Source organism: Xenopus tropicalis, chromosome 3, assembly GCF_000004195.4.
Source record: "Xenopus tropicalis strain Nigerian chromosome 3, UCB_Xtro_10.0, whole genome shotgun sequence".
Taxonomy (NCBI): Eukaryota; Metazoa; Chordata; class Amphibia; order Anura; family Pipidae; genus Xenopus; species Xenopus tropicalis.
The window spans coordinates 9,609,135-9,622,075 of NC_030679.2; the positions used below are offsets into that span (position 1 = coordinate 9,609,135).

The window sequence follows — 12,941 nt, forward strand, 5'->3', positions numbered from 1 at the left end:
GAGTGCGGCTTGCGATATTGCCGGCTACGGGGCTCAACCAGGGCAAGCCGGGGAGCACGCCTGATGTATGCCCTATAGCGGGGAGCACACAGTGGGCTCAACCTGGTAGGGGCTTACTTACTGCGAGTTGCAGGAGCACTCACGGGGGGCTCTAGTTACCTGTGCCATGTACAGATCCTAAAAGGAAGGGAGCACTCACCAGGGCTCTACCAATCTTTTCCAGTGTTGTGTTCTGGGAGCACACTCAGAGGGGCTGCACCAGATAGGATGATTGTGAAGAAAAAAAAAAAAAAATAAGTAATAAAATTATGATTAAGTGAAGAAAAGTAAAATTCTTAGGAGATAGGAAAGTTGCTGCCTCCAAGGCAGGACAAACTGAAAAAACTGGAGGAAGAGGTGGAGAGAGATGGGAAAAAGTTTCATCAGTTTGTCCTGCCTCCAGAGAGGATCAACTTAACCCAGTCGTCCTGCACTGACAGGTAGGGCCGACCGAGAAAAAGGAGGGGAAACCTTTAGGGGCATCATGTTTAATGTGGCACTGCCCTCAGCCTGCACAGGGTATCCTGCTGTACTGCTACAAGGTAAGTCAGTGCATAGAGTATCCTGCTGTACTGCTACAAGGTAAGTCAGTGCATAGAGTATCCTGCTGTACTGCTACAAGGTAGGTAAGTCAGTGCATAGGGTATCCTGCTGTACTGCTACAAGGTAGGTAAGTCAGTGCATAGGGTATCCTGCTGTACTGCTACAAGGTAGGTAAGTCAGTGCATAGGGTATCCTGCTGTACTGCTACAAGGTAAGTCAGTGCATAGGGTATCCTGCTGTACTGCTACAAGGTAGGTAAGTCAGTGCATAGGGAATCCTGCTGTACTGCTACAAGGTAAGTCAGTGCATGGGGTATCCTGCTGTACTGCTACAAGGTAGGTAAGTCAGTGCATAGGGTATCCTGCTGTACTGCTACAAGGTAGGTAAGTCAGTGCATAGGGTATCCTGCTGTACTGCTACAAGGTAAGTCAGTGCATGGGGTATCCTGCTGTACTGCTACAAGGTAGGTAAGTCAGTGCATGGGGTATCCTGCTGTACTGCTACAAGGTAGGTAAGTCAGTGCATAGGGAATCCTGCTGTACTGCTACAAGGTAAGTCAGTGCATAGGGTATCCTGCTGTACTGCTACAAGGTAGGTAAGTCAGTGCATAGGGTATCCTGCTGTACTGCTACAAGGTAGGTAAGTCAGTGCATAGGGAATCCTGCTGTACTGCTACAAGGTAAGTCAGTGCATAGGGTATCCTGCTGTACTGCTACAAGGTAGGTAAGTCAGTGCATAGGGTATCCTGCTGTACTGCTACAAGGTAAGTCAGTGCATAGGGTATCCTGCTGTACTGCTACAAGGTAGGTAAGTCAGTGCATAGGGTATCCTGCTGTACTGCTACAAGGTAGGTAAGTCAGTGCATAGGGTATCCTGCTGTACTGCTACAAGGTAAGTCAGTGCATAGGGTATCCTGCTGTACTGCTACAAGGTAGGTAAGTCAGTGCATAGGGTATCCTGCTGTACTGCTACAAGGTAAGTCAGTGCATAGGGTATCCTGCTGTACTGCTACAAGGTAAGTCAGTGCATAGGGTATCCTGCTGTACTGCTACAAGGTAGGTAAGTCAGTGCATAGGGTATCCTGCTGTACTGCTACAAGGTAGGTAAGTCAGTGCATAGGGTATCCTGCTGTACTGCTACAAGGTAAGTCAGTGCATAGGGTATCCTGCTGTACTGCTACAAGGTAGGTAAGTCAGTGCATAGGGTATCCTGCTGTACTGCTACAAGGTAAGTCAGTGCATAGGGTATCCTGCTGTACTGCTACAAGGTAGGTAAGTCAGTGCATAGGGAATCCTGCTGTACTGCTACAAGGTAGGTAAGTCAGTGCATAGGGTATCCTGCTGTACTGCTACAAGGTAAGTCAGTGACACAGTTACTGTCTGTTTTATAAGAACAGAAAGATCTTTGCTTCTTGCCTGTGGAATTCAGATTCAGCTTTTAAACTACTTTCCTAGAAGCCACCCCTTCTGCTAAATTTAGGTTTCCATTTACTTAAATACCAAGTCCATCTTCCCCCTGTCAGGTTACAGATCCAGGAAGCCATTTCCAAACTAACTCAGGACAAAAGCAGGACAATGAGGCTACTGTATAACCAGGCGAGTAACGGCTCTATACACAGAATTAAAACAATGCCGAATGAAAGGAAACAGAAAGCAACTTTCGATTTTACATGCGCTACAATAAAACAGTACCTGTACTTGATCCCAACTAAGATATAATTACCCCTTATTGGGGCAGAACAGCCCTATTGGGTTTATTTAATGGTTAAATGATTCCCTTTTCTCTGTAATAATAAAACAGTACCTGTACTTGATCCCAACTAAGATATAATTACCCCTTATTGGGGCAGAACAGCCCTATTGGGTTTATTTAATGGTTAAATGATTCCCTTTTCTCTGTAATAATAAAACAGTACCTGTACTTGATCCCAACTAAGATATAATTACCCCTTATTGGGGGCAGAACAGCCCTATTGGGTTTATTTCATGGTTAAATGATTCCCTTTTCTCTGCAATAATAAAACAGTACCTGTACTTGATCCCAACTAAGATATAATTACCCCTTATTGGGGGCAGAACAGCCCTATTGGGTTTATTTCATGGTTAAATGATTCCCTTTTCTCTGCAATAATAAAACAGTACCTGTACTTGATCCCAACTAAGATATAATTACCCCTTATTGGGGGCAGAACAGCCCTATTGGGTTTATTTCATGGTTAAATGATTCCCTTTTCTCTGTAATAATAAAACAGTACCTGTACTTGATCCCAACTAAGATATAATTACCCCTTATTGGGGCAGAACAGCCCTATTGGGTTTATTTAATGGTTAAATGATTCCCTTTTCTCTGTAATAATAAAACAGTACCTGTACTTGATCCCAACTAAGATATAATTACCCCTTATTGGGGCAGAACAGCCCTATTGGGTTTATTTCATGGTTAAATGATTCCCTTTTCTCTGTAATAATAAAACAGTACCTGTACTTGATCCCAACTAAGATATAATTACCCCTTATTGGGGGCAGAACAGCCCTATTGGGTTTATTTCATGGTTAAATGATTCCCTTTTCTCTGTAATAATAAAACAGTACCTGTACTTGATCCCAACTAAGATATAATTACCCCTTATTGGGGGCAGAACAGTCCTATTGGGTCCTATTGTAGTTTGAAGTAGGTGTGGTTCAAAAAAGGGGGAGTGGTCAAAACTGGCTTCCATTATCGGCCCTTCACCATGTAGGCCAGAAAAATTCCAGCTCGGTACCACAGAAGTTTGACAGCACTGCCCTAAAGCGTTAAAAGATAAAGTGGGATTTATGGTGATTGTAGATCCATCAGTCTCCCTATAGGCAGTAGAATCTACTACAGAACGTGAGATTCCCAACTATGTAAACAGGAAGTGGCTGTCAGCGGGGCATTATTATTGTTGGAGTTCCCTTAGTTGAAAACCTCCGCAATAAAAACACTGTGTGTGCCTTGGAGCAATGGTTTTAGTACTTAAGTAGGTGATTAACGGGGGTCACAGGTCGTTTGTTGCTCTTTACATACCTGCAGAATGAGAATGAGACTTACTGCTAATGTAACATCTGGTGCTTTCTCAAACAGTGGAGTAAATACCAATGCAGCCATTCAAAGGCCAACCAAGGTACCCCCTCCAACAGGCTGAATGGATACAAAGGTATCCAAAGTGTACAAGGGCCACACACACAATATGGTGACCTTCCTATTGCTCCAACATGGTGCAAGGGCAGATGGAACATTCTAACCTGCCTGATCCCCAAAAGACCGATATCCACAGAATCTTGACATGTTTTGGAACAGCAGGCCACCATAACCACACTAAGGGGCACATTTACCAATCCACGAATGTCCGAAAAGCGTCCGAATGCGTTTTTTTCGTAATGATCTGTATTTTGCGACTTTTTCACAAATTATTGCGAATTTTTTGAGAGCTCAATACGAAAAAGCCGTGACAATTTGCGAAAGTCGTAATGGCTATGCAAAAGTCGCAACAATTCACGAAAGTCATAACGGCTATGAAAAAGTCGAGACAATTCACGAAAGGCATAACGGCTATGAAAAAGTCGAGACAATTCACGAAAGGCAGAATGGCTATGAAAAAGTGGCGACAATTCACAAAATTTGTAGTGGCTATGCATAAGTCGCGACAATTCGCGCAAGTCATAACGGCTACAAAAAAGTTGCGACGGTGATGAAAAAAACACCAAAAAATACCAAAAAGTCACAAAATGTTCGTTTCGTTCTCATATAAATCGGCCGAGGCAGGAAATCCAGTTGATGGGGACAACATTGGGTTGGGTGCATCTCCGGCCAGTTGATGAGGACTACATTGGGTTGGGTGCATCTCCAGCCAGTTGATGGGGACTACATTGGGTTGGGTGCATCTCCAGCCAGTTAATGTGGACTACATTGGGTTGGGTGCATCTCCGGCCAATTGATGAGGACTACATTGGGTTGGGTGCATCTCCGGCCAGTTGATTAGGACAACATTGGGTTGGGTGCATCTCTGGCCAGTTGATGAGGACAACATTGGGTTGGGTGCATCTCCAGCCAGTTAATGTGGACTACATTGGGTTGGGTGCATCTCCGGCCAATTGATGAGGACTACATTGGGTTGGGTGCATCTCCAGCCAGTTAATGTGGACTACATTGGGTTGGGTGCATCTCCGGCCAATTGATGAGGACTACATTGGGTTGGGTGCATCTCCGGCCAGTTGGTGAGAACTACATTGGGTTTGGTGCATCTCCAGCCAGTTGATGAGGACTACATTGGGTTGGGTGCATCTCTGGCCAGTTGATGAGAACTACACTGGGTTGGGTGCATCTCCGGCCAGTTGATGGGGACTACATTGGGTTGGGTGCATCTCCGGCCAGTTGATGAGGACTACATTGGGTTGGGTGCATCTCCGGCCAGTTGATAAGGACTACATTGGGTTGGGTGCATCTCCGGCCAGTTGGTGAGAACTACATTGGGTTTGGTGCATCTCCAGCCAGTTGATGAGAACTACATTGGGTTGGGTGCATCTCCGGCCAGTTGGTGAGAACTACATTGGGTTGGGTGCATCTCCAGCCAGTTGATGAGGACTACATTGGGTTGGGTGCATCTCTGGCCAGTTGATGAGAACTACACTGGGTTGGGTGCATCTCCGGCCAGTTGATGGGGACTACATTGGGTTGGGTGCATCTCCGGCCAGTTGATGAGGACTACATTGGGTTGGGTGCATCTCCGGCCAGTTGATAAGGACTACATTGGGTTGGGTGCATCTCCGGCCAGTTGGTGAGAACTACATTGGGTTTGGTGCATCTCCAGCCAGTTGATGAGGACTACATTGGGTTGGGTGCATCTCTGGCCAGTTGATGAGAACTACACTGGGTTGGGTGCATCTCCGGCCAGTTGATGGGGACTACATTGGGTTGGGTGCATCTCCGGCCAGTTGATGAGGACTACATTGGGTTGGGTGCATCTCCGGCCAGTTGATAAGGACTACATTGGGTTGGGTGCATCTCCGGCCACAGTGAATTGTCAACCGAAGAGCTGCACAGGTTGCAGATAAATATATATAAAGGAATGGAACCGTTAGGGGAAAATACTAATTTGCAGCGAGACAGAACCCATCAATCATATCTGAAGGCTTATTAACCTGATCGGTTATATTATCCACTGTTGTGAAATACGACACGCGCCTCTGGCTGGGCTCGCTTCCATGGCAGATGTTATCTCGGCACAGGAACCCAGTGCTCGGGGCGTGAAGTCTGCTGCCTGGAACAGAGCTCGCCCATAGCTCTGCTTATCTGATTACTGATACGGCTTCTGCCATACAGACAATACTAAGGCAAGAAAAAGTAATAAAAATCTATCTGCACCTGAATATAATAAGAAAGTGCTATCACTAGCCTATAAATTAAACAGGTATGGTTAAAGGAGAAATAAAGCTTAGAAATCAATATGGCCTCCATTATTCACTGCCTGTTCCTATGGCCTCCTGCAGCCCTCTCGGACTGGCATAATCTTATGTCAAGCAGCCATATAGGGAACAGTGACATTCGACCGAGGGCCGTAACGGAACATCGATGCGGTTCTTACTCTGAAGGCTCCTATACCGGTCGTTTCTTAGCCCAATATTGCAAACCTTATGTGGGCTTATCGAGAGAAAGATGCTCTCATTTGGCGACCTTGCCAAATTAGCTGATCTTTACGTGTATGGCCACCTTTACTTACAGTGACCTGCACCCACAGACCCCCCCAAGCAGGTATAGTAGGGAGAGATGGTGCCTATAGTAGCAGTGGGGGGATAATAGCCTCTGGGAAGGGACTGGGGCTGTGGGATAGCAGGTATAGTAGGGAGAGATGGTGCCTATAGTAGCAGTGGGGGGATAATAGCCTCTGGGAAGGGACTGGGGCTGTGGGATAGCAGGTATAGTAGGGAGAGATGGTGCCTATAGTAGCAGTGGGATAATAGCCTCTGGGAAGGGACTGGGGCTGTGGGATAGCAGGTATAGTAGGGAGAGATGGTGACTATAGTAGCAGTGGGGGTATAATAGCCTCTGGGAAGGGACTGGGGCTGTAGGATAGCAGGTATAGTAGGGAGAGATGGTGCCTATAGTAGCAGTGGGGGGGATAATAGCCTCTGGGAAGGGACTGGGGCTGTGGGATAGCAGGTATAGTAGGGAGAGATGGTGCCTATAGTAACAGTGGGGGGATAATAGCCTCTGGGAAGGGACTGGGGCTGTGGGATAGCAGGTATAGTAGGGAGAGATGGTGCCTATAGTAACAGTGGGGGGATAATAGCCTCTGGGAAGGGACTGGGGCTGTGGGATAGCAGGTATAGTAGGGAGAGATGGTGCCTATAGTAGCAGTGGGGGGTATAATAGCCTCTGGGAAGGGACTGGGGCTGAGGGATAGCAGGTATAGTAGGGAGAGATGGTGCCTATAGTAGCAGTGGGGGGATAATAGCCTCTGGGAAGGGACTGGGGCTGTGGGATAGCAGGTATAGTAGGGAGAGATGGTGCCTATAGTAGCAGTGGGGGGATAATAGCCTCTGGGAAGGGACTGGGGCTGTGGGATAGCAGGTATAGTAGGGAGAGATGGTGCCTATAGTAGCAGTGGGGGGTAATAGCCTCTGGGAAGGGACTGGGGCTGTGGGATAGCAGGTATAGTAGGGAGAGATGGTGCCTATAGTAGCAGTGGGATAATAGCCTCTGGGAAGGGACTGGGGCTGTGGGATAGCAGGTATAGTAGGGAGAGATGGTGACTATAGTAGCAGTGGGGGTATAATAGCCTCTGGGAAGGGACTGGGGCTGTAGGATAGCAGGTATAGTAGGGAGAGATGGTGCCTATAGTAGCAGTGGGGGGGATAATAGCCTCTGGGAAGGGACTGGGGCTGTGGGATAGCAGGTATAGTAGGGAGAGATGGTGCCTATAGTAACAGTGGGGGGATAATAGCCTCTGGGAAGGGACTGGGGCTGTGGGATAGCAGGTATAGTAGGGAGAGATGGTGCCTATAGTAACAGTGGGGGGATAATAGCCTCTGGGAAGGGACTGGGGCTGTGGGATAGCAGGTATAGTAGGGAGAGATGGTGCCTATAGTAGCAGTGGGGGGATAATAGCCTCTGGGAAGGGACTGTGGGATAGCAGGTATAGTAGGGAGAGATGGTGCCTATAGTAGCAGTGGGGAGATAATAGCCTCTGGGAAGGGACTGGGGCTGTGGGATAGCAGGTATAGTAGGGAGAGATGGTGCCTATAGTAGCAGTGGGGGGTATAATAGCCTCTGGGAAGGGACTGGGGCTGAGGGATAGCAGGTATAGTAGGGAGAGATGGTGCCTATAGTAGCAGTGGGGGGATAATAGCCTCTGGGAAGGGACTGGGGCTGTGGGATAGCAGGTATAGTAGGGAGAGATGGTGCCTATAGTAGCAGTGGGGGGATAATAGCCTCTGGGAAGGGACTGGGGCTGTGGGATAGCAGGTATAGTAGGGAGAGATGGTGCCTATAGTAGCAGTGGGGGGATAATAGCCTCTGGGAAGGGACTGGGGCTGTGGGATAGCAGGTATAGTAGGGAGAGATGGTGCCTATAGTAGCAGTGGGGGGATAATAGCCTCTGGGAAGGGACTGGGGCTGTGGGATAGCAGGTATAGTAGGGAGAGATGGTGCCTATAGTAACAGTGGGGGGATAATAGCCTCTGGGAAGGGACTGGGGCTGTGGGATAGCAGGTATAGTAGGGAGAGATGGTGCCTATAGTAGCAGTGGGGGGATAATAGCCTCTGGGAAGGGACTGGGGCTGTGGGATAGCAGGTATAGTAGGGAGAGATGGTGCCTATAGTAACAGTGGGGGGATAATAGCCTCTGGGAAGGGACTGGGGCTGTGGGATAGCAGGTATAGTAGGGAGAGATGGTGCCTATAGTAGCAGTGGGGGGATAATAGCCTCTGGGAAGGGACTGGGGCTGTGGGATAGCAGGTATAGTAGGGAGAGATGGTGCCTATAGAAGCAGTGGGATAATAGCCTCTGGGAAGGGACTGGGGTTGTGGGATAGCAGGTATAGTAGGGAGAGATGGTGCCTATAGTAGCAGTGGGGGGATAATAGCCTCTGGGAAGGGACTGGGGCTGTGGGATAGCAGGTATAGTAGGGAGAGATGGTGCCTATAGTAGCAGTGGGGGGATAATAGCCTCTGGGAAGGGACTGGGGCTGTGGGATAGCAGGTATAGTAGGGAGAGATGGTGCCTATAGTAGCAGTGGGGGATAATAGCCTCTGGGAAGGGACTGGGGCTGTGGGATAGCAGGTATAGTAGGGAGAGATGGTGCCTATAGTAGCAGTGGGGGGATAATAGCCTCTGGGAAGGGACTGGGGCTGTGGGATAGCAGGTATAGTAGGGAGAGATGGTGCCTATAGTAGCAGTGGGGGGATAATAGCCTCTGGGAAGGGACTGGGGCTGTGGGATAGCAGGTATAGTAGGGAGAGATGGTGCCTATAGTAGCAGTGGGGGGATAATAGCCTCTGGGAAGGGACTGGGGCTGTGGGATAGCAGGTATAGTAGGGAGAGATGGTGCCTATAGTAGCAGTGGGGGGATAATAGCCTCTGGGAAGGGACTGTGGCTGTGGGATAGCAGGTATAGTAGGGAGAGATGGTGCCTATAGTAGCAGTGGGGGGATAATAGCCTCTGAGGCAGAAGTGGACTCAGCAGAAGGATGGAACTGTTTGAAAATAATGGGATGTGACATATGTTTAGTTGGACAGTTTCTGCCTGGGTAAGTGAATGCTCACAGCCGTGGGATATTCTACAGACAGAAGTGATTATGTGAACAGACATTTTCTACCTGCACAAGAGGCAATATAACTATAGCAATACAACTGGTTTAACGCAGAGATAACCAGAACAGCACAGCAGCTCATTCAGAGTTTAGGTTGACCTGTTCCGTGAAACCTCCATGTGGGATAGGGGCCAGAAACCCCACACTGGGATGAATCAATGCTCACATATTCCTTATAGAGATACTAAACTTATACCAGAATATTTGGCAGCCTGACTGGCCAACGATTGGAGCATCCATTATTCAAATCTGCCTCATATATGGGGGATTTTACGCCAGATATCAATTGGACCGGTACATCAGCGACAATTTCTATTGGTTGTTTATGATCACAAGCCAATTTCCCTAACCAAAAAAACAGAAAACCCTAGGGGAGCTCAGCTCATTACCAGGAATGGTATCTCAGGAGGCTTAATGACTAACTGATATCAACACCCTCTTCCCATGGCATGATATATGGTATAAGCGGGCAACTTGGCAAAGAGTTGGCGTCTTATCAATTGGGTAGGCCCCTTACCCTTATTCAATATCTGGCCAAAAAAAATCATCCAAAAAGCTATCAGGCAGGTTTGCAATCTTGAGTAAACTACTCTCCAGACTAGTCTGCCCAGGGACCAACTATGATCCTACCATAGGTCCTGCGGCCAAACTCTCAGATCTTAATATTCCCAAACAAGAGGTCCTATGTCCGTTTGCCTGGCTTAATTGCCCAAAGCCGGCTGTAGGTGCCTCTCCGACAAGAGTAGAGAATACGCCCCAGGTTCCTTAGCCTCCATTGGTTTGACCTTTACTGCAGCTGATTTTCCTGGGCTCAGAGACCACAGCTGAGTAAACAGCAGAGCAAGGGAAAGCAGAGGAGATAGAGCAATATAGGACGTGGAATGCTGATTGTCTACTAAAGCCCATTACCAGTGGGGAGAGGGGTTTATGGCCCAGTCCGGTGCAATCAGCTAATGGAAGGCAGGGAGGAAGGAGTTTTGTCTAATTGCCATTAGCTTTCCCTATGCAGTGATGTACAAGGGGGATTAATAATTAGCAGAGTAATTGCTCTCTGCCGGCCCAATGGGTCTCAAAGGTCAGTCCGCAGGGTGCATAACCTGGGGGGGAGAATACTGCACCACATATCCCACAGTACAGGGGTAAAGGGGGTTGTGTTTGAGATGCCAGTGCAGAGAGAACCTAATGAGAGGGGACGAGGCACAGGTCAAAAATGGGCTTCAAATAGGCTCTGGCAGCCCAATAAATATTGACTGTCTATGGCATCTTACAGCCACTGGCTGGAAAATACTAAGGGTTATGGTGCACTGGGGATTTGATGGCCACTGTCCTCTGGGGAGAACAGCAGTGGTCAAAACCTGTCCCCCAATCAGGAGGAGGCTAGGGTGGGCACAGCACTCTTCCAGAAGGAAATGGATAATCAATTTCTCCTCCTTTGGACAGAAACTCCCCCCTCCAGTGAGGTCTGAGAGGGGTAGGGTGGGCGCAGGTATATTAGAAGTAATGGGGTGCCAAGTCAGGTGGGAAAGGACAGGTTAGGGTCCAGCGGGGGACAACTTGTTGCTCGTCACTTGATCTTGGCACCAAAATGTTAATAAAACAGCAAACCTGTCTTTCTTTATGACGGGAATTTCCATTAAGGATTAGAGCTACAATCTACCAAGATAAACGGATCACTTACCCTTTAATAAAAAGGCCAACTAAAAATAAGGAAATTATACATACAGTGGAGGAAATAATTATTTGACCCCTCACTGATTTTGTAAGTTTGTCCAATGACAAAGAAATGAAAAGTCTCAGAACAGTATCATTTCAATGGTAGGTTTATTTTAACAGTGGCAGATAGCACATCAAAAGGAAAATCGAAAAAATAACTTTAAATAAAAGATAGCAACTGATTTGCATTTCATTGAGTGAAATAAGTTTTTGAACCCCTACCAACCATTAAGAGTTCTGGCTCCCACAGAGTGGTTAGACACTTCTACTAAATTAGTCAACCTCATTAAGGACACCTGTCTTAACTAGTCACCTGTATAAAAGACACCTGTCCACAGAATCAATCAATCAAGCAGACTCCAAACTCTCCAACATGGGAAAGACCAAAGAGCTGTCCAAGGATGTCAGAGACAAAATTGTAGACCAGCACAAGGCTGGAATGGGCTACAAAACGATTAGCAAGAAGCTGGGAGAGAAGGTGACAACTGTTGGTGCGATTGTTGGAAAATGGAAGGAGCACAAAATGGCCATCAATCGACCTCGCTCTGGGGCTCCACGCAAGATCTCACCTCGTGGGGTGTCAATGATTCTGAGAAAGGTGAAAAAGCATCCTAGAACTACACGGTAGGGATGTAGCGAACCTCACAAAAAAAGTTCGCGAACCCGTTTGCGAACTTCTGCCAAAAAGTGCGAACTTTTGCGAACTTTGCGAACCCCATAGACTTCAATGAGAAGGCGAACTTTGAAACCTAGAAAAGCCATTTATGGCCAGAAAACTGATTTTAAAGTTGTTTAAAGGGTGCCGCGACCTGGACAGTGACATGCAGGAGGGGGATCAAGGGCAAAAATTTCTCTGAAAAATACCTTGTTGTAATCTGTAATCAGAAAATAAAAGCAGTCCTTACAAGGACTATTGGGTTACAGCAGATGAGATCAGCAGGACAGCTGTCCCCAGCAGCTACATACAGAGCAGTAGAAAGTAGATTACTAGTCAGCAAAGCTACCTAAACTGTCCCTCAAACCCCTGCACAGCTCTCTCCCTATGCTAACTCATCAAGCACACACAGGCAGAATGTAAAGTGGCTGCTGGGCTTCGGTTTATATATGGAAGGGAGTGGTCCGGGGGTGGTCCAGGAGGGAGAACTGCCTGATTGGCTGCCATGTATCTGCTGGCTCTGGGGTGAGAGGTCAAAATTTGGCTCCAGCTAAGGCGAACCCAAAATTGCGAACATCGCTAAAAGTTCGCGAACTTGCGAACTTGCGAACACCCGATTTTCGTGCGAATTAGTTCTCCAGCGAACAGTTCGCTACATCTCTACTACACGGGAGGAGTTAGTTAATGACCTCAAACTAGCAGGGACCACAGTCACCAAGAAAACCATTGGAAACACATTACACTGCAATGGATTAAAATCCTGCAGGGCTCGCAAGGTCCCCCTGCTCAAGAAGGCACATGTGCAGGCACGTCTGAAGTTTGCCAATGAACACCTGAATGATTCTGTGAGTGACTGGGAGAAGGTGCTGTGGTCTGATGAGACCAAAATAGAGCTCTTTGGCATTAACTCAACTCGCTGTGTTTGGAGGAAGAAAAATGCTGCCTATGACCCCCAAAACACCGTCCCCACCGTCAAGCATGGGGGTGGAAACATTTTGCTTTGGGGGTGTTTTTCTGCTAAGGGCACAGGACAACTTATTCGCATTAACGGGAAAATGGACGGAGCCATGTATCGTGAAATCCTGAACGACAACCTCCTTCCCTCTGCCAGGAAACTGAAAATGGGTCGTGGATGGGTGTTCCAGCACGAAAATGACCCAAAA

At 47.6% G+C, this 12,941-nt stretch overlaps 1 protein-coding gene across 16 annotated transcripts in view; it reads right to left on the reverse strand.

The window, feature by feature from the left end:
* The window catches only part of erc1 (ELKS/RAB6-interacting/CAST family member 1), a 169,699-nt gene that overhangs the window by 137,476 nt on the left and 19,282 nt on the right, over positions 1 to 12,941 (reverse strand).